Source organism: Pelodiscus sinensis, chromosome 27 (assembly GCF_052426305.1).
Source record: "Pelodiscus sinensis isolate ZL-2025 chromosome 27, ASM5242630v1, whole genome shotgun sequence".
Lineage (NCBI taxonomy): Eukaryota > Metazoa > Chordata > Testudines > Trionychidae > Pelodiscus > Pelodiscus sinensis.
The window spans coordinates 562,149-583,382 of record NC_143078.1 but is presented as its reverse complement, the minus strand read 5'-3'; the positions used below and the strand labels follow the sequence as shown (position 1 = coordinate 583,382).

Genomic DNA, 21,234 nt, shown 5'->3' with positions numbered 1-21,234 from the left:
ATGCCTCTGCTAACAGAGGCATGTAAAATAGGCTACCCGACATAGTCAGTGAAGCGGGGATTTAAATATCCCCAGCTTCGTTAAAATAAAAATGGCCACCGTGCTGTGCCAGCTCAGCTGATCGTTGGCACAGTGCGGCAGTCAAGACGCGGATTGGTCAACAGGGAAGCGTTTGTCGACCACTCGTGTAAACCTGGTTTCACGAGGCATAAGAGAGCGGTCGACAAAGGCTTCCCCTGTCGACCGATTTGCGTCTTGACTGCCGTGCTGTGCCGACGATCAGCTGAGCCAGCACAGCGCGGCGGCCATTTTTATTTTAACGAAGCCGGGGATATATAAGTCCCCCCTTCACTGACTATGTCGGGTAGCCTATTTTACATGCCACTGTCGGCAGAGGCATGTAGTCTAGACATACCCTTGGTGCCATGGAGCCAGAGCTGCCCCTGGGCATGCGATGGCCCCACACGGCCATGCTGCAGTTTCTGTTGTGCTGGCTGCCTTCCTGGTCCTGACAGAGTCCGACCCCGAGCTCATTCTGGGGACCCTCTCCCTGGGTGTGAGAGCTCCACTCTGGCAACCACACCCCACAGTAGAGAAGCATTTTTGAAGGCTCAACACCAGTTCCGACTGGTGGGACCAGCTGGTCATGGAGCAGATGACCAGCAGTGACTCCAAAACTTCCACATGCGGAAGGTCACCTTTTTGGAGCTGTGTGCCTGGCTTGCCTCCACCCTCCAGAGACGTGACACCCACCTGCGGCCTGCTATCCCCCTGGAGAAGCGGACTGCGATCACCATCTGGAAGCTCGCCAGCCCCGACAGCTACCGGTCGATGGGCAACCAGTTGGGCATGGGGAAGCCCACCGTCGGGGCCCTCCTCATGGAGGTAAGGCACTCTGGGGCTTCAGGCCCTGCACAGTGGGGGGAGTCCTGGAAAAGGGGGGCCCTCGGGAAAGCAGGGTTGGGAGGTGTTGGGGGTGGAGTGGGGGTGGGGAGAAGCCCCATCCCTGGGGGGTTCTGCAGTCCTACCCTCACCCAGCCCCACTGCTGGGGGGGTGGCCTCATAGGAGATGGCTCCTGGGGCTTGAGTGGGGAAGGAGATGGGAGGGGGACGGGCACCTCCCAGGGGCTCAGGCACTCCGTTTCTCATTCTCTGTTTTGTGTGTGTATTTGTCTCCTTCTGCAGGGTGTGAGGGCCGTCAGTTCCATCTTGCTGCTCAGGGTCATCCACCTGGAAGACGTGGACCCGATTGTGGCCGGATGGGCTGCCCTGGGGTTCCCGAACTGCGATGGAGCCATTTATGGAACCCATATTCCAATCCGTGCACTGGAGCATCGAGCAGCCCAATACATAAGGAGGCCTTAGTCACCCGCCATCATACCACCCCCTCCAATGACAGAAACAAGCAGTGGGGACGGCTCAGGACTAACCCCAGACACGGGGCTGGATGAGGGGGATTTTCTTCAAGAGCAGAAAGAGGACCTCATGCTCCAGAAGGCTTGGGAGCAAGCTGGGGAAGCCACGGGGCCTGACCCCACAGATGAGGTGCCGAGCAGAGGGCCCCGCTTCATGGTATGTAGCGACTAGTTGTACTGAGTAGTGAGGGGTACAGAAGGGCAGGGGGAAATATGACAGTTACTTGTGCCGGCAAGATACCGGCGACTCATTGTAGAACTGGCCTATGCGAACCCATGGGCTGGACACTTGGGTTGCGAAAAGATGCTACAACAGGTGACACAATGGTTCTATTGGCCAGGGATTTTTAGAGAGGTGCGAGACTTCTGTGACTTCTGCCCAGAGTGCCAAAGAACTGCCCCGGGGAAGGTACCGCGGGCCCCACTGGTGCCCCTGTTGGTGGTAGGTGTACCATTTGAAAGAGTGGCCCTTGATTTGGTAGGGCCCTTGGAGCGCTCCCAGGCCGGACACCAGTATATCCTTGTCTTAATAGACGATGCGACAAGGTACCCAGAGGTGGTGCCATTAAAGAACACCACCCACACCAGTGTTAGCATCTGAGCTAGTAAAAATCTTCACACGAGTAGGGCTACCCCAGGCCATTCTAACGGATCAAGGGCCCAACGTGACATCCCAATTGATGGTCGAATTGTACCGACTCTTAAAGATTAAGACTTTGAGAATGTCAGTTTACCATCCGCAGATGGATGGATTAGGTGAGAGAGTTAATAAAACCTTAAAGACGATGCTACACCAGTTCGTAGAGCAGGACCCTTGGGACTAGGACAAAGTACTACAGGCTCTGTTGTTCTCGATCCAAGAGGTCCCGCACTCCTCCACGGGGTTCTCCCCGTTCGACTATTATACGGATGGCAGCCACGGGGCATACTTGACTTAGTGAAGGAGGGCTGGGAAGAGCAGGAGAGTGGAGTACGAGGGTCAGTCCAATATATCTTGCAACTCTGGGAGAAATTGTGTGCCCTGGGGGACCTTGCCCAGGATAATGTACTACAGGCACAGGAACGGCAGGCCAGGCATTACAACCAGACTGCCAGGCGACGAACCTTTGAACCTGGGGACTGGGTCTTGTTGCTGCCGACCCGAGACTCTAAGTTAATGGCGAAGTGGCAAGGGCCCTTCAAAATACAGCGATGCATCGGGGATGTAGATTATGAGGGCCAGTTGTCGGGGAAACGTAAAGATTCTCAAATGTATCATGTTAATCTGTTAAAAAAATGGAAGCCTTGAGAAGCCTTGCTAATTGAGCCCCGAATCGGAATTGGGACCCTGGAGTGCCGACCAGAAAGGAGAAGGCGCTGAGCAGGTTGGTGAGGAGCTTACGTCGCAACAACGGGAGAAGATACAACGGCTGATGCAGCGATTTACCCAGGTTTTGTCGATACACCCAGGGCGGACGACCCTCCTGAGTCATCACATCGAGATGGAGCCTGGTAAGAAAGTCCGTGATGCGATATGCGCACTGTTGCAGAAATTGTGGGGCACCATGCAGGAAGAGCTAAGCACTATGTTACAATGGAAGGTGATAGAGGAGTCTCACAGTGGGTGGCGTAGCCCCATAGTGCTCGTGCCCAAGCCCAGTGGAGCTGTCCGCTTTTGCATTGACTTTAGGAAGGTGAATTCGATATCACATTTTGATGCTTACCCGATGCCGAGAGTAGATGAGCTCCTGGAACATTTAGGCTAGGCCCAGTACATTTCAACCCTGGACCTTACAAAGGGTTATTAACAAATCCCTTTGATCCCTTCCTTTTGAGAAAAGACTGCCTTCTTGACACGCTTTGGGCTATATCAGTTTGTGATGCTGCCCTTTGGCCTGCATGGGGCTGCGGCCACATTTCAGAGGTTAATGAATAAGATACTGAACAACCGCGGCGTACATTGATGATATAATCATCTATAGCGTTACCTGGCCTGCGCACATCCAACACTTAGGGTGTGTCTAGACTACAGGGTTTTGTTGACAAAAGTCCACTTTTGTCGACAAAACTAAACCTGTGTCTACACTACCACTGAGTTCTGTCGACGCTGGTAAACCTCATTTTACGAGGAATAATGCCCTTTGTTGACAATGTTCTGTCGACAGAAGGCGTTATTACATCTACACTGCCATGTCGACAAAGCAGCTTGCTTTGTCGACAGAACTGAATGTAGTCTAGAGACTCTTTGTCGACAGAAACTTTGTCGACAGTATCTGTCAACAAAACTTCTGTCGACAAAAGCCTGTAGTCTAGACGTACCCTTAGAGGTGGTACTGACAGCCTTAAAGGAGGCGGGCCTCACCGCAAACCCGAGCAATTGCCACCTCGGGCACAGGGAAGTCTCCTACTTAGGATACACCATGAGGGCGGGGGAGGCTGAAACCCCTAGTGAGTAAGATAAAGGCTATACAGGAGTGTCCCTGTCCAAACACTAAGAAGCAAGTGCGCCGGTTTCTGGTACTGGCCGGTTATTTATAGGCGCTTCGTGCCCAACTTCGCAACGATAATGGCCCCCTTAACAGAACTCACGAAGAACAACCAACCAAAAAGGGTATTGTGGACAGAAAATAGTGAGAGGGCCTTCCCAGCGCTGAAGGTACGACTAACCCAAGCACCGATACTGATACAGCCCAACTTCGAAAAGCCGTTCATGTTGCAGACAGATGCTTTGGATGTAGGATTGGGCGCAGTGTTCTCAAGAGGTTGATGGGGAGGAACATCCGATTCTGTATGTAAGCTGCAAACTGTTCACTCGAAAGCGGAACTATCCAACAATAGAGAATAGAATGGCCACGAAATGGGCCATTGATATATTGCGCTACTATCTTTTAGTAGCCCAGTTCCAACTAGTAACAGATCCCACACCCCTCCGATGGCTGCAATCCTGAAGGACACAAACCCGAGGATCACGTGTTGATACCTATTGTTGCAGCCATATTGCTTCGACATGAGTCACCGGCCGGGTAAAACCCATCAAAAGGCGGACTCTCTGTCGCGGGTGGCAGGAGACAAGGAGGGGACGAAAGAGAGCATACAGGTGAACCTGGAGGGGGAGGTGCCGGGCTCCACGCTCCCACGGCAAGCACTGCCCCGGGGAAGGAAGGAGCGGCGCCGGCACCGCCAGCGGATTATAGAGACGCCTCCAGGCCGAGGGTTCACTGTGAGGAAGCCGCCAGGCTCCCTACTCTCATGGCTGGTGCCAGCCAGGAGAGGATAGGGATGGCGCCGCAGCAGTGGGATGGGCGCACAGGCAGAATCGGGCAGGGGAGTCGCAACCAGGCAGTACCTGCTCTGCGCCAGGGGCATGGTGACGCATGGCACACTTGCGCAGGCGTCAGGCGGCCAATGTGGCACTGTGGCACCGTCTTTAAAAACAGCTGCCACAACCCAGGAAGGGGGGAGATCAGGCAAGGTGATGCGGAGCAGGAAGTCTCCGGGGAGGGACGGTAAGGAGAGTGCACCTCCCGCGGCAGTCGTGCTGATGGGTTAGGGTGCTGAGGCACGAGCCGACAGGAGCCAACTGGGGGATGAGCTAGGTGGGTAGGAAGTGGCCCAGAGCGGGGTTTAGGGCCCTCGGGTCAGCGTGTTTCAGGTGGCGTCCCCGTTGACCAAGGGGAGGTTAAGGGTGAGAGAGTAATCAGCCCCCCCTCTTAGGGCCCTGGGCCGGGACCCGGAGGTGTGGGTGGGCCCGGGTTACCCTACCAGTGTCGAATTTAAGCATGAATGACAGTTCAGAGGATTCTCTTTGAAGTGAAGTCTTAAAAGGTCTTTGAAGCAGGATGCAGGTAATCAAGTCGTTGAGACAGTGTCCTTTCTGGTTGAAATGGCAAGAAACTGTTTTTTCTTTGTGATCCTGTCTAATATCTGTTTTGTGGGCATTGATCCTTTGGCGAAGTGTCTGAGATGTTTGTCCAATGTACATAGCAGACGGACACTTTGGGCACACGATAGCATAGATTATATTTCTGGATGCGCAGGAATATGTGTTCTTGATCTTATAACTCATTGGGTTGGGTCCAATAATGGTATCAGCAGAGTGAATATGTGGCAACGGGGTTTGTTGCAAGGGAAGGTACCAGGGTTGGTATTAGTGTGGTATGTCCTGTGGTTGTTGGTAAGAATCATCTTGAGGTTAGGTGGTTGTCTATAGGAGACTATGGGTCTGTCTCCCAGAGCCTCTCGGAGTTTAGTATCCTGTGCCAATCTAGACGCTCTGTTCTGAAAATGCTTTTAACGGAAAACTTTTCCGTTAAAAGCATTTCTGGAAAATCATGCCAATCTAGACGCAACCATTCAGAATGGGAAGCGACTGTCTAGGAAGGAGTACGGCAGAAAAGGATCTAGGGGTTATAGTGGACCACAAATTAAATATGAGTCAGCAGTGTGACTCTGTTGCAAAAAAAGCAAACATGATTCTAGGATACATTAACAGGTGTGTTGTGAGCAAGACACGAGAAGTCATTCTTCTGTTCTACTCTGTGCTGATCAGGACTTGGACTATTGTGTCCAGTTCTGGGCACCGCATTTCAAGGAAGATGTGGAGAAATTGGGGAAGATCCAGAGAAGAGCAACAAGAATGAATAAAGGTCTAGAGAACATGACCTATGAAGGAAGGCTGAAGGAATTGGGCTTGTTTTGTTTGGAAAGGAGAAGACTGAGAGGGGACATGAGAGCAGTTTTCAGGTATCTAAAAGGGTGTCACAAGAAGGAGGGAGAATAAATGTTCATCTTGGCCTCTGAGGATAGAACAAGAAGCAATGGGCTTAAACTGCAGCAAGGGAGGTTTAGGCTGGACATTAGGAAAAAGTTGCTAACTGTCAGGGTGGTCAAACACTGGAATAAATTGCCCGGGGAGGTTGTGGAATCTACGTCTCTGGAGATATTTAAGAGGAGGTTAGATAAATGTCTATTAGGGATTGTCTAGACAGAACTGGGTTCTGCTATGAAGGCAAAGGACTGGACTCGATGACCTCTTGAGGTCCCTTCCAGTTCTAGTATTCTATGATTCTATGACTATCATCTTTGAGGGCCCCTTTAGCATCTTGATCATCCAAGGGCCCCACTGGGTGTTTAGCAGGCTTCCTGCTTCTGATGTACTTAAAAAATGTTTTGCTATTCCTTTTTGAGTTTTTGGCTTTTCTTAAATTTTTACACTTAATTTGACAGAATTTATGCTCCTTTCTATTTTCTTCACTGGAATGTGACTTCCACTATTGAAACAATGCCTTTTAATCTCTCTCTGCTTCTTTTATTTGGTTGTTAAGCCCGGTGGCACTTTTTTGGTTTTCTTACTGTGTTTTTTAATTTGGGGTGTACATTTAAGTTGGGCCTCTATTATGGTATCTCATTTTTTTAAAATGGGGATCAAAGTTTCCATTTACACCACAATGCCAAGCAATGACTACTGCTATTACACCTCAGGAAGGGGCCAGAAGTGATTAAACCCTTGAGGGTTGGCTGTGACCCAAAGAAAGATTAGATGAAGGTTTTGGACTTGGTTTATGCTAGAAAGGGTGGAGTTTTTTACTTAGCCCTCTGGCAAAACCACCTAGTCACCAGGGGAGACACAGGCAGAGGCTGCATTCACACAGTGGAGAGCCAATTTACGGCTACACATGCATACTTGTGTCCCAAAGTAGTAGTTGAAAAATACCATGCTTCATAGAGAATACAGGAGAGGAAGGAAAGAAACTGGAAATCAGGGACAAAGGGAAGAAAGAGAGGCAGGCACATGAAAAGGGTTGTGGAGCCTGGACAATACAAGTAGATATTCAACAGGCAAGCCCTAGACCAAATAATGCATTAACAGACCAGTGGTCTAGTAAGGTCTTACATATTTTATTTGCTCTAGGGCCAAGTTAACTCGAGTCATTAACTTAGGAGACTGACACATTTTATATGAAGTAGAGGCATGGCATTCTATGGCTCACCCAAAGCAGTAATTATAATTTACCTCATAATGGGATTATGGTAGAAGTGAGGTTTTAGAAGGTATAAAAGTATCCATGTTGAAGCACATGATGAAGTTTAGGACTCACACAGTTGAAATTCCTGGTTAGATAACACCTCTTTTCCCTGCTGTGGGGCATTATTCTCCTAAATATAATGATTTTGTAAAAGAGCTGTACACTAATATTGGTTTTACAGTAGGTAATCTTGGTTTAAACACCCACTAGAGTTGGTACTTTGTTACAGGGATGTTAGATATGATTTAGTTTAGAAATCATGTAGCCACAACGATTTCTAGTTCTTGGGTTATGAGGAGTAAATAACACTTTCTTATTTACTTTCTCCACATCAGTCCTGATTTTATAGACCTGTATGATCGCCCTTCCCTTCTTATTCATCTCTTTACCGTGATGAAAAGTCCCAGTTTTATTCATCTCTCCTCATACGGAAGCCATTCTATGCCCCTATTATTTTTGCCCTTTTGTTGGCTTTTCCAGTTCCAATATGTCTTGTTTGAGATGGTGTGATTACATCTGTAATCAATATTCAAGATGTGGGAGTACCATGGACTTATATAGAGGCAATATGATATTTTCTGTTGTATTATTTATCCCCTTCCTCATGATTACACACATTCTGTTAGCTTTTGTGACTGCTGCGGTACACTGAGTGGATGTTTTCAGAGATCGTGCACAATAACGCCAGGATCTCTCTCTCGACCAGTAACAGCTAATTTAGACCCCATCGTTCGAAATGGATAGCTGGGATTGTGTTTTCCAGTGGGCATTACTTTGCACTTACCAACATTAAATTCCATCTGCTATTTTGTTGTGCAGTCTTCCCGTTTTGTGAGATCACTTTGCAACTTCTTGCAGTCTGCTTTGGACTTAACCGTCTTGGGTAGTTTTGTATCATCTGCACATTTTGCCACCTCCCTGTTGACCCCTTTTCCAGATAACTTATGACTGTAGAGCAGCACTATTTGCAGTGCAGACTCTTGGAGGATGCCACTATCTACCTCTCTCCATTCTGAACACTGACCATGGATTCCTACCCTTTGTTTTCTAGCTTGTAACCAGTTATTGATACATAAGGGGATTTCCCCTCTGATCCCATGAGAGCTTACTTTAAGAGCTTTGGGTGGTGGAGAGCTTGTCAAAGGCTTTCTAGAAATCTAAACACACACTAGCCACTGGATCCATCTCACTGGCTTGTAATTGCTGGGCTTGCCTCTGGAACCTTTTTTAAAATTGGCATCATATTAGCTCTCATCCAGTCATCTGGTACAGAAGCTGAGTTAAAGGACAGGTCACAAGTAACAATTAATAGTTGTTCTATTTCGCATTTCAGTTCCTTCAGAACTCTTGAATGAATGCTGTTTGGTCCCGGTGATATGGTACTGTTTAATTTATCAATTTGTTCCAAAACCTCCTCTAAAGACACCTGAATCTGGGACACTTGTGAAGACAAATCCGATTAAAAGAATGGCTCAGATTTGGGAATCTCTCTCACCTCCTCAGCCAGGAACACCAACGCAAATAATTCATTTAGTTTCTCCATTAGTCCCTTGTCCTTGAGTGCTCTTTCGCATCTCGACCATCCAATGGCCTCACGGGTTGTTTAGCAGGTTTCTGGCTTTCAATTTGCTTTTTTTTCCCTGTTACTTTGAGTATTTGATTAGCTGTTCTTCAAATTGTTTATTGGCTCTCCTAATTATATTTTTACACTTCACTTGCCATAATGACTGGGCTTATCTGAATAATTATTTGAGCTTACTGTTGATGTGGAAATAGATTTAAGTGAAAGGACACTTCAAATATGGATAAAGATTTCAGAGTCATTGTTGAAATGACAGTTGATTTGTTTCTGGGCTGTGAAATAAAAATGTTTGATTGTAAGGGCATTTTATCAATTATGAAAAAAAGAAAGCCTCAGCAAAAGACACAAATGGATGCATAAGTTTGAAACCAAAATTACCGATAAATCCCGTATGTAGAGAAGAATTATTCAGACAGTTAGGGTTTTTTGCTATTTTAACTACCTAATGAAGACTTTACAAAAGGTCATAACATGGTCTCATTTTCAGAGCTTAACTATTTCCTTGTTGGAAGTTTGCATCTTGACTGAAGAGGTTTGTTCATTAGGCAAAGCTCTTTGACTTTTGGGGGGTGGGTGTTACTTCCCAGAGGAATGTGGGTGTTAGTCCTGATTGAGTCAAGTCATAAACATTACTTAATTGTGAGAGGAATGTGTCCAAATGAGCCATTTGCCTATGCCTATATATCCCGAGGTCAGTTCTTTGATTACCTCTCTTTGCCATCTTCAGCAACAAATTGTTACCTGATGTAACTATTGTGTTGGTAACTATGGTAATATTACTCACGCATAAAAAAATCTCATCCATTAGTTTGAAACATTACAGAGCATTGAGAGAGGTACTGAAGTGAAACTCAACAAAACTGTAAGACAGTTGCAATTTTGTAAGAGCATAGGTTAGCTGATTATGTTTAATAGGCTAGAAAATAAACCCCACACATTAAGAAACATCAATACCAAAAAATCCCTCACCTCTGCATATGCATCTTGGAATAATCAGGGTCTCAGTGACAAAAAACGTTGCTTAGTTCAAAATTGCTTTTGAGGTTTTTTGTATGTCCCTCCCCTTACATTGTCTGGGCTGTTACCACTTCCATACAGGATCTTGCAGCTTATAAATGTGAGGGAAACAAGCCATTCTCAACAGATGGGGTAAAAGATAAGACAAAATTGTCTGCTTTCCATTAGTATTAGCTTTTTTGTGGTGCTAAATCCTCAATCTGTGCCTTGTTACAGAGAATAGACAGACAAGCAGTGCCTATCTGGCTGGAATGCACAATGGCTATGTATTTCATCATGTGTATTCACGGGGGGGAGCGGTCTAATACAGTGCATTATTGTGTCTAGATCTGTGATCTTCTGGAGCACTTATATGAGTTCTGCGAATGGTGCTATCATTTTTAAATCTCCCCCCCATCATTAAGTTCTTGATATTGAAACAAACAAGTCAAGAATGCAAAATTCTACACTTCAGCGAGAGGCTGTTGAAGCTTTCACAATATGTTCCATATTCTTAGCATTTGTTTTGCGTTTTCTGCTAGTTTTATTCTCGAAATGCATCTTCACTATGGAGAAAAGTCAATTCAGGGTTTCCTCTTCAGAAGAAACAAGACAATTGCAAAAGAGCTTTACCCAAATAACTGGACAGGGTGGAAGCAAATGTTAAGCCTGTAATAGCTTGCTGTGATGTCAGGTTTTTTGGGCAAAAGTGAATCTAGTGGTTCTTATCATTCTTTTCCTCCTTACTACCATGTCAAAAGGGCTCTCTAAACTGAATTATGTGGTAACTGTGGTTGTTTTGTTTTCCATATTTGAGGGATACCACAGGGCTGATTATTCAAAGAGCGAAACCACAAGAAAAAGGAATTCAGTCTCCCAGACCGTTCCGTTTAGGTCAGTAGAAGAAGAAACACACAGAATCAATGTGGGTGGGAAGTGGATTTCCCTAACAAAATGAATGAGAAACTCTTGATTGAATTATACAGCTCAGTAGATGTGAGGTTATTTGGCGCTTATGGGGAGGGAGAAGTATTGGATTTGTTCACTGTTGCTTTGTATCTGTGCATGTTTCTTGGTGAGCATTCTCTCCACAGTGATTGCTTTCTCTGTGAATGAGCAATGTACTTCTAAATAGCTGAGCAACAGTACTTTATCAGCCATAGGCTGATACTGGAGAGTCTATATGGAGAAAATATGATGCCATAAAATGTAAACTCTCATCTTAAACAATGATGGAGCGATTTGTATTCAACTGGACATAAAATGAAAATGCTATAGAAGTTCTCTAACTGCTCTAAAAATTAACTGAATAAGGATTAAGAATGAATAAAATCTTGGAGCAAAGAGTTTGGAAAAGACCAGCACCAAATGCTAATCTAAAATCTGCTGGAGTTGGATATAAAATAACTGAAAAACGGATACACTCAGAAATAATAAAAGACGAGTATAGGACTGAATTCTGGGACTGGTCTCAGTATAGCTGACAATGTTGGTTTGGACTCATGTAAACTATGGATTCAAAGGCTTCTCATTTTGTTTCTATGTGCCTTATATCCAGTGGACCATGGTGAAAACAAGAAATAGACAATTTACCCTTTTATAAGAGAAGGCTATTAATGCAGCCTGATGCAAATAGTGGGGGAGGGGGGGTTCAAAATGCTGCAGGGATATTGTCCTCCTTTTCTTTCAGATTCTGACTTAATGACTACATAGCACCATCTAGAGCCGTAAGAGGCATTAACAGTACCTTTGCCAGATCTGTCATTCAGCTTCAAACATCATTTTTTCCACATATCCATGGGACAGTTCTGTTAGAAAGCACCGAATATCTACAATCCCTAGGTGAAAGGTATGTTAGAAAGATAATAGATACAAAACTCCCACACATACCCAGGTTTTAGTCATGATGTGTGTGCATTTCCTTTAGCTTCTTTCTCGTGTTAGTTTAACATTTAATGGAGAGTCTCAGCTGTTCAGAAACTTTTAATACTACAGCAAGTAACTCTAATCCCTAGAGCGGGGTAGGAACCCTTTTTGGGTCGGGGGCTGCTGACCCAGAAAAATCAGTCGGGGGCCGACATAAGTGAGAAGCAAAAATATTTTTAACCCCCCCCCCCATTGATGTGGCCCCCAGCTGAGGAGAAAGACCCTCCCCACATCCCTCTCACATACCAGACCTTAGGAGGGCCCAGCCTAGTAGATTTTGTGTGTTCCAGTCCTGTGGTGGGGTAGCGGGGGGCACCAGCATGGACTCCCTGAGCCTTGGGGGTTGGATCCAGACAACCCGGGGGCACCCCTGGACCTTAGAGCCCCCACCCCTGCTCTAGACCTTAGTGTGTCATGTGCCACTGATCTATCAGGCACTCCAGTTCCTCCACTGACTACGATTGGTTGCTTCCCATGCTGTGTCTTCTGAGGTGATGCCAGTGCTTTTTATATTTTCTGTCCCTATCTTCTGTATTCCTTGCTTCCCCCTCCCCCCAGGTGTACATGTACCAACCATCTGGCCTTCATCTGGTATTTTTAACATGTCTTGCTCTGTCAGCTCCCTTCATCTTGCATTTGTTGTTGTTCTTGGATTTTGTTTGTTTTTGTGTCGCCACGAAATGTGTAGTAGTCTCCTCAGCCATCAGTAATGGGCAGTCTCCAATTTGGTATTGCTGACCAAGTCACTGCTCTCTACAGTAGCTTGGTAAGTATAATTGCCTGGAATCAGTTGACCTTCATCTTCACCTGCTTGGATCTTATGTGCGCTGCTTTTCCAGATCTCATATGAATAGCTATGTCATGGCCACCCTCAAATGGCATCTCACTCAAATGGCAAACTGCTGTGTGCTTGATTTCTTTTACATAGCTCTGCATCTGTTATCCAGCTCTTTGCCTTCATAATCTTAGGGGGGGTTATCTCTATTTGCTTTCTCTTCTACCGATGAGGAATGGGCAATCATTCCATTCCATATCATACTTACAAAAACAACGCCATTGTCAAAGACAGGGTCGTGGAACTGGGGGTCTCCACTAAACCATTTCACCCTGTTCATGAAGACTTTTGTCGCCCATTTCATCACCCAGCTATTGCTTGTGCAAAGAAGATGGGTGATAATACACACCCTTGAAAAAGTCCAGACACAGTATCAAACCATCCACTCAGGCCTGCCTTCTGTCTTACTGCACATGTACTTCCATCATATAAAGTCCTCATTATGCTGATCCGTTTGTCTGGTATTCCATAGCTCCTAGCAATGACTCACAGTGTCTTTGCGAACACTCTAGAATGCTTTCTGGACTAAAATGGATTTTTGCCAAGTAGTATCTTTTTCAAAGATTTGGTGACAGTGAATATTAGTCTGCAATATAATCTGTCTGTTCCTCTTGAATTGATGCATATGCCGCCTTTATCATTCAGCAAGACGTTAACCAGGATTGAGAGTAGCTCAGTGTTTCTCCAGTTCATGCACTGTGTAAGATCAGCCATTTTTTGCAATGCCACAATGATACTATTTTCCCAGGCTCATGGTATTTGTTATTTCACCCACATTTCATTACATTTTTGTTAGCTCCTTCGTCAGAATTTTGTCTTCTGCATTTAGTATCTCTCCTTTTTTTTTTTTTTTTTTTTTTTTTGATTGCTTGTTCATGTCCTTCTCAAAGAAGGAGATCAGGTTGGTTTGGCACGGTCTACCTTTTGTAAAACCATGTTGTAATTTGTCCCAATTGCCATTAGCCTCAATGTCTCTAACTACTTTCTCCTTCAAAATTTTTTCCAAGATCTTACATACTACAGATGTCAAACTAACAGGCCTATAGTTACCCGGGTTGCTTTTTTTCCCTTTCTTAAAAATAGGAACTATATTAGCAATTCTCCAGTCAAATGGTACAACCCCTGAGTTTAGAGATTTATTAAAATTTTTTGCTAATGGACTTGCAATTTCATGTGCCAGTTCCTTTAATATTCTTGGATGAAGATTATCTGGGCCCCCTGATTTACTCCCATTAAGCTGTTCAAGTTTGGCTTTTACCTCAGATATGGTAATATCTACGTCCATATCCTTAGTCCCTTTTGTTATGTTACCATTATCCCTAAGCTCTTCATTAGCCTCATTAAAGACTGAAGCAAAGTATTTGTTTAGATATTGGGCCATTCCTAGATTATCCTTAACCTCCACTCCATCCTTAGTAATTAGCGGTCCTACTTCTTCTTTTGTTTTTTTCCTGTTTGTATGGCTATAAAACCTTTTACTATTGGTTTTAATTCCCTTTGCAAGGTCCAAATCTACCTGACTTTTAGCCTTTCTCACTGTGTCCCTACATGCTCTAACCTCAATAAGGTAGCTTTCTTTACTGATCCCTCCCATTTTCCACTCCTTATATGCTTTCTGCTTTTTCTTAATCACCTCCCTGACATTCTTGCTCATCCAACTTGGTCTAACACACCTACCTATACATTTTTTCCTCTTTCTTGGGATACAGGCTTCTGACAGCTTCTGCAACTTGAACTTAAAATAATTCCAGGCCTCTTCCACCTCAAGATCCATAATTTCTTTAGTCCAGTCAACTAATTTCCTTAATTTATTAAAGTTAGCCCTTTTGAAATCAAAAACCCTAGTCTCAGATTTATTTTTGTTTATCCTTCCATTTAGTTTGAACTGAATTAGCTCATGATCGCTCGAGCCAAGGTTGTCCCCTACAACTATTTCTTCTATGAGGTCTTCGCTACTCACCAAAACCAAATCTAAAATGGCTTCCCCCCTTGTTGGTTCAACAACTACTTGATGAAGGAATCTAGGAAAATCTGAGCCCTATTATTATTACCAGTATTTGTTCTCCAGTCTGTATCTGGAAAGTTGAAGTCTCCCATGATTACGCAGTTTCCATGAGTATTTACTTCTTTAAAAACATTAAAGAGGTCTCTATCCATATCCAAATTAGACCCTTGTGGTCTATAGCACACCCCAAGCACTATCCCAGGGGAGGATCTAATCGTTTTCTTCCCCAATGTGATTTTTGCCCAGACAGACTCTGTCTTCTCCATTCCTTCACTTTTTAATTCTTTGCAATCTACCTCATCATTGATATACAATGCTAGTCCATCACCTTTACCTTTATTTCTGTCTTCACTACACAGCACATACCCTTCAATACCTGTACTCCAGTCATGCCTAGTATTTCACCATGTTTCTGTTATTCCTATAATATCTGGTTTCACTTCCTGGACCAATAGCTCTAGTTCATCCATTTTGTTACCTAGGCTCCTCGCATTGGTGTACAAACATCTTAATGTTTGTTGTTTCACCTCACTCACACCCTTTACTCCATTTGGCATGGACATTGTACCTCCAATATGACCTATTAGACTAGTATCCACTCTGCCCTTCCTCCTTATGTACAATCTCCAACCCCCGGCTATATCCTTTCTTACTTTGTTTTCCTCCCTCTCAATGCTAACATCCAGCGTAGAGATTACCTGAACATCTCCCAACCGTCTCCCCCAAATTCCTAGTTTAAAGCTCTCTTAATCAGTTGTGGCAGCCTCCATCCTAGAAGTGTGTTTCCTTCCCTACTTAGGTGAAGTCCATCTCTAGAGAACAGTCCTCTGTTCGTGAATGTCTCCCAGTGGCCATACAACCCAAAGCCCTCCTTATAGCACCACTGCCTGAGCCACCTATTGAGCACCATAATCCTATCACACCTTTGTTTCCCTTCTCTAGGAACAGGCAGAATCCCACTGAAGATCACCTGAGCCTCGATTTCCTCGACCATGGGATGCTATTCCAGGAAGGACTGCTAAGCAGGGATGGCGTCCACCTTTCGAGGAGGGGGAAGACCCTATTTGGACACAGAATGGCTAACCTAGTGAGGAGGGCTTTAAACTAGGTTCGACGGGGACAGGTGAGCAAAGCCCACAGGTAAGTGGAGAACATGGAGACCTGGGAGATGAGTCAGAAATGGGAGGGAGCGTGGGCTACAATGGCAGAGAGAAAGGAGGGTCAGGGCAAAACTGGGAGGCAAGATCAAATCAGGATCTTAGATGCCTATGTACAAATGCGAGAAGTATGGGAAATAAGCAGGAAGTACTGGAAGTGCTAATAAATAAGTACAATTATGACATTGTTGGCATCACAGAAACTTGGTGGGATAATACACATGATTGGAATGTTTCTATAGAAGGGTACAGCTTGCTCAGGAAGGACAGACAGGGAAAAAAGGGAGGAGGTGTTGCCTTATTTATTAAAAATGGACACACTTGGAGTGAGGTGGAGATGGACATAGGAGACAGAGGTGTTGAGAGTCTCTGGGTTAGGCTAAAAGGGATTAAAAACAAGGGGGATGTCATGCTAGGAGTCTACTACAGGCCACCTATCCGGGTGGAAGAAGTGGATGAAGCTTTTTTTAAACAATTAACAAAATCATCCAAAGCCCAAGATTTGGTGGTGATGGGGGACTTCAACTATCCAGATATATGTAGGGAAAATAACACAGCAGGGCACAGACTATCCAATAAGTTCTTGGAATGCATTGGAGATTGGTTTGATTTCACATTGTTTGATTCAGGACTGATGTGCCTTAGCATGATAAACGAATGAGCTAGGCTAGATCTGCAATTCATCTGGCTCTGTGTTAGCTGTTGAGAGGAAAAATTGTGAGCAGGTGAGGACACCATATTTGTACTGTTAGTTTATTTATAACATCTAAGAATATTAGTACACCAGAGGAGATGTGTGTCTATCTTGCGTATTATTCAAATTTACTTCAGTACAAATACAGTCTAATATGTAGAATGGTGTAAAAAAGCAATCTCAACTGTAACAGTAGCGTTGTTACCCTAATTCTATTTCCAAGGATGCCAGCCATTAGCAATTTAATTAAAGTCCAGTACCAGTAAGAGAAACTGTACTTGGAAGGATCATTCTGGAATATCAGGTTACATTGATTGAGCTAGCATATGACGCTGCAGTTTGCGCTACAGTATATACTGGATTTGTTTGTTTGCCCTTCCTCAACAGACTTCCATTGAATACAAATATGTAAAACTATAGTAGACATATAGTGTTCTCCCCGCCCCCCCACAGAGCGCGTAGGCAGCTCCCCTTGGTGCTTTGCCAGCTGGGGAGGGCTTCTGGTAGTGAGTGGCTCTGGGCTCTCCACCAACCACCGCGCAGCCCCCTCCTCATCCCGCAGGACGTCCCCTGTCCCACGGGGACTCTGGTGCGGCTGTGCAGCCGCCGCCTCCTCCACATGTGCAGGTGGCGGCTTGTTGCAGTGGCCGCTGCTGCCGGGATGGGGAGAGGAGGAGGAGTGGCCAGGTCTGAGGCACCGAGTGGCCACGCCCAGACCTTGGTGTTTTTCACTGCCACCTTTGCCCTGGCAGGGACCATGCGGAGCTTGGCTGGGATTCTACCCCCCTGCCCCACGGGGAGCGCTCAGGTTCTTCTGCCCCCGCCCCGGGGCATGCTCGGGCTTGCTGCTGCTTTCTCTCCCCTGCGCCTCTCCCCACCCACTGGGGAAGCAGCAGAGCCTGGTCTGGTGGGGAAGGTCAGAGGTTTCCCCCCCCCCCACGCCTTGCCAGCGGGAAGCCTGACCTGGTGTTGCAGCCCCACAACTGCATGAGAGGGGGACTGAGCTCCCTCTCCCCTCCCCCGCCCCGCTGGGGGAATGAGAGCACGCTGCCTGGAGGCTTTCCCTGCAGCAGCAGGTGCCAGGCTAGGTAAGTGTCCCCCCTCATGCCCAGACCCTGCACCCAAATCCCTCTCACTCCCCTCCCCCCGCACTCCCAGCTTGCTCTGACACCCTCCCTTGCTCCTGCACTCCCCCTCCTGGCCAGACTCCCTGCCCCAAATCCCCTCCTCTACCCTCCCTCCTGGCCAGAGACCCTATCCCCAGCCTGTCTGTGCACCCTACCTCACAACCTCTCCCCCTTCTGCACCCACCTCACACCCAGATCCTGAACCCCATCCCTATCCTGCACACTGAACCCCTTTTTTCTCCCCACTCAGAGCCTATGGGGGTCCATAAAATCCACTAACTCCAGAACCCCAGAAAAGTAAATCTGGCCTATGAGAAGCCCTGAACTAGGGATGTGAGGGAACAGTCGACTACCTGACAAGCAAAAGCTTAATGGGCCGTCGAGTAGAGTATCGACTACTTGCTTCCTCTCCCCCACCCTCTTGCTGCCTCTGGGGGAAATAGCTGGTGCTGGGGGGAGCTGACTTAAAAGCAGGTTCTCCCCGTACCATCTCCACAATGCTGCCTGCCCCCACTCCCGTTGCCTCTGTCTGAAGCAGCAGGGGCCGGGGTAGGGGAGGCTGCTACGAAGCAGCTTCTGTCAGTGGCAGGCTGAGGCTCGCCGTGGGCAGAGGCTGCTCAGGAAGCAGTATTCTGGTCATAATTAGGATATTTATTGATCTGTATATATCTATTGTAGGGTTTCACACTATAATATCTAAGCCCATTATAATATCTAAGCCTGAATGCTCAGTGAATAAAAAAGTGCTACTAATAAAACCATGCCTAATAACGAGAAGGATATTTAAGTTTAAAACCCTTTTTTTCAGTTGTTCAGTACTTTCTCAAATATTTTTCGTTTTGGACTGAAACTTCATATATTTGGCCTTAGTTTTGGAAAACCTGAGGGCAATCCCATTCAAGCTAAATCATCAAAAGACAAGTTTTTTTACTAAATACTACTACTACTACTAAATTAATAATATGATTTGCTAAAGAAACTAAAATAGCTGAGATTTAAAATTTCAGACCCATTATTTTTTAAATTTAAGCATGAATAATTGTAGGTCTTAGCACCAGTTATAAATATAAGGAGATGACTGTTGTACAGAAGGGTGCATCATTTGAGATGATATTTATAGCAATTGTCTACAACCAGGGGTGGCCCGTGAGCCTAGGTGAACTAAGCAGTTGCCTAGAGCGCCGCTGGTCCGGACGCCTGGTGATGACGTCACGGGGCGCTGGGGCACCCTGTGATGACGTCACGGCCATTGATGCCGTGTAGGCGGGGGCACGGATTGCACAGCCTGCCTGGGGCACCAGCTGCCGCAGCCGGCCTCAAGCCACGCCTGTCCACAACCGTGCCCCTTCCCTAACTTTCTACCTTTGATGTGGAAAGCAGTTTGTGGGAACTGGAGCCAGGGCTGTGGTGCTATTTTTAGTACCATGGTCCCAGTCCCGCAGGTGGCCCTGGCTCCAGCTGGAGTAAAGCGACGGCTACATAAGGCCTGTTCCAGCTGGGGCAGCCTCATTGGAACAGCGTCACCTCATGCACCCCTGCTACAAGCTGAGCAAAAAGGCAGCTGCCCCCCACAACTCACCTTCCATTCCAGCAGGATGGTGAGCAGCGAGTGCTGCTGTGTGGCTCTTAAAATGATGTGGGTGGACCTAAAATTTTTAGTGCACGGCCATGCAGGTGCGCAGCTTAGAGGGAACGCTGGTTGACTAGAAGTGTTATGTGCTTCCCCCATCCCTAGGCCTTGATTGGCCTGGGAGCAGGGGAGCAGCAGGACCTCCATGGGCTGCATCAACCCACTTGGTGGGCCGGATCTGGCCTGTGGAGGTCCTTTAACCCACCCCTGGACTAGGGCCTCATTGTAGTAGTTGTTTCATTGTGATGCTCTGCAGACATATAATAAGAAATCAGTCCCTGTCCCAAAGGAGTTAAAATTCTAGCTTACGATGAGAGATAAGCCATATGCAAATACAGAAAAGGGGAAGATGCAGGCTAGGACAAAATCCAGCTCCGCACTCTGTGACCACATGCACACCCGCCAGGCTGGGAAAGCTTTCCATTTGCTGCAGAGCTCAGACACCAGAGCTGCTTTTTTTATTTATTTTTTATAACTATCACCATGTGTCTCAAGTCTCGATAATGGTGAGCGCTTCTCAGGTCCACGTGTACACAGGGGCTTGTTAGGCAGATGTCGCTGACTGTGTAAATACCGAAAAGGTGTGCGCCACAGCCCCTGGAAATAGGAAGTGCCTTTGGGTTGCCTAGTTTTGAAAGACAGGCAGCATGAATCTCAAATGGAAAGCCTCCAAGGATGCTGAATTGTTAACTTCTTTGTCAAGAACCTTCCTGGGTTAAAAAACATTCCACGTGGGAAACTTTCCATGAGGGATTAGCCTGAATAACTGTGTATATTTAAAGGAGTCATATAAAAAATGGAAACTAGGACAAATAACAAAGGATGAATATAGGCAAGCAACACGGGAATGCAGGGGCAAGATTAGAAAGGCAAAGGCACAAAATGAGATCAAACTAGCTACAGGCATAAAGGGAAACAAGAAGACCTTTTATAAATACATTAAAAGCAAGAGGAAGACCAAGGACAGGGTAGGCCCACTGCTTAGTGAGGAGGGAGAAGCAGTAACAGGGAACATGGAAATGGCGGAGATGCTCAATGACTTCTTTGTTTCGGTCTTCACCGAGAAGTCTGGAGGTGTGCCTAACGTAGTGAATACAAGCAGAGAGAGGGTAAGTTTAGAAGATAGGATACACAAAGAACAAGTTAAAAATCACTTAGGAAAGTCAGATGTCAGCAAGTCACCAGGTCCTGATGAAATGCATCCCAGGATACTCAAGGAGCTGATAGAGGAGGTATCTGAGCCTTTAGCTATGATCTTTGAAAAATCATGGCAGACAGGGGAGATTCCAGAAGACTGGAAAAGGGCAAATATTGTGCCCATCTATAAAAAGGGGAATAAGAACAACCCAGGAAACTACAGACTGATCAGTTTAACGTCTGTCCCAGGGAAGATAATGGAGCAGGTAATTAAGGAAATCATATGCAAACACTTGGAAGGTAATAAAGTGATAGGGAACAGCCAGCATGGGTTTGTGAAGAACAAGTCATGCCAAACTAATCTGATAGCTTTCTTTGATAAGATAACGAGCCTTGTGGATAAGGGAGAAGCGGTGGATGTCATATACCTAGACTATTGTAAGGCATTTGATACGGTCTCGCATGATATTCTTATTGATAAACTAGGCAAATATAACTTAGATAGGGCCACGATAAGATGAGTGCATAATTGGCTGGATAACCGTAGTCAGAGAGTTGTTGTTAACGGTTCTAAATCCTGCTGGAAAGGGATAACAAGTGGAGTTCCTCAAGGGTCTGTTTTGGGACCCGTACTGTTCAATATCTTCATCAATGATGTAGATATTGGGATAGAGAGTACGCTTATTAAGTTTGCAGATGATACCAAACTGGGTGGGGTTGCAACT

The 21,234-nt window shown here is 46.0% G+C and overlaps 1 long non-coding RNA gene across 1 annotated transcript; it reads left to right on the top strand.

Moving 5' to 3' along the window:
* The first annotated feature begins 336 nt into the window (after window positions 1–336).
* LOC112545096 (uncharacterized) lies at window positions 337–20,709 on the top strand. The gene is made up of 4 exons (XR_012897844.2): window positions 337–885; window positions 1,186–1,572; window positions 2,698–2,906; window positions 15,707–20,709. It is a non-coding gene; the product is annotated as an uncharacterized LOC112545096 (long non-coding RNA).
* The last annotated feature ends 525 nt before the right edge of the window (window positions 20,710–21,234 follow it).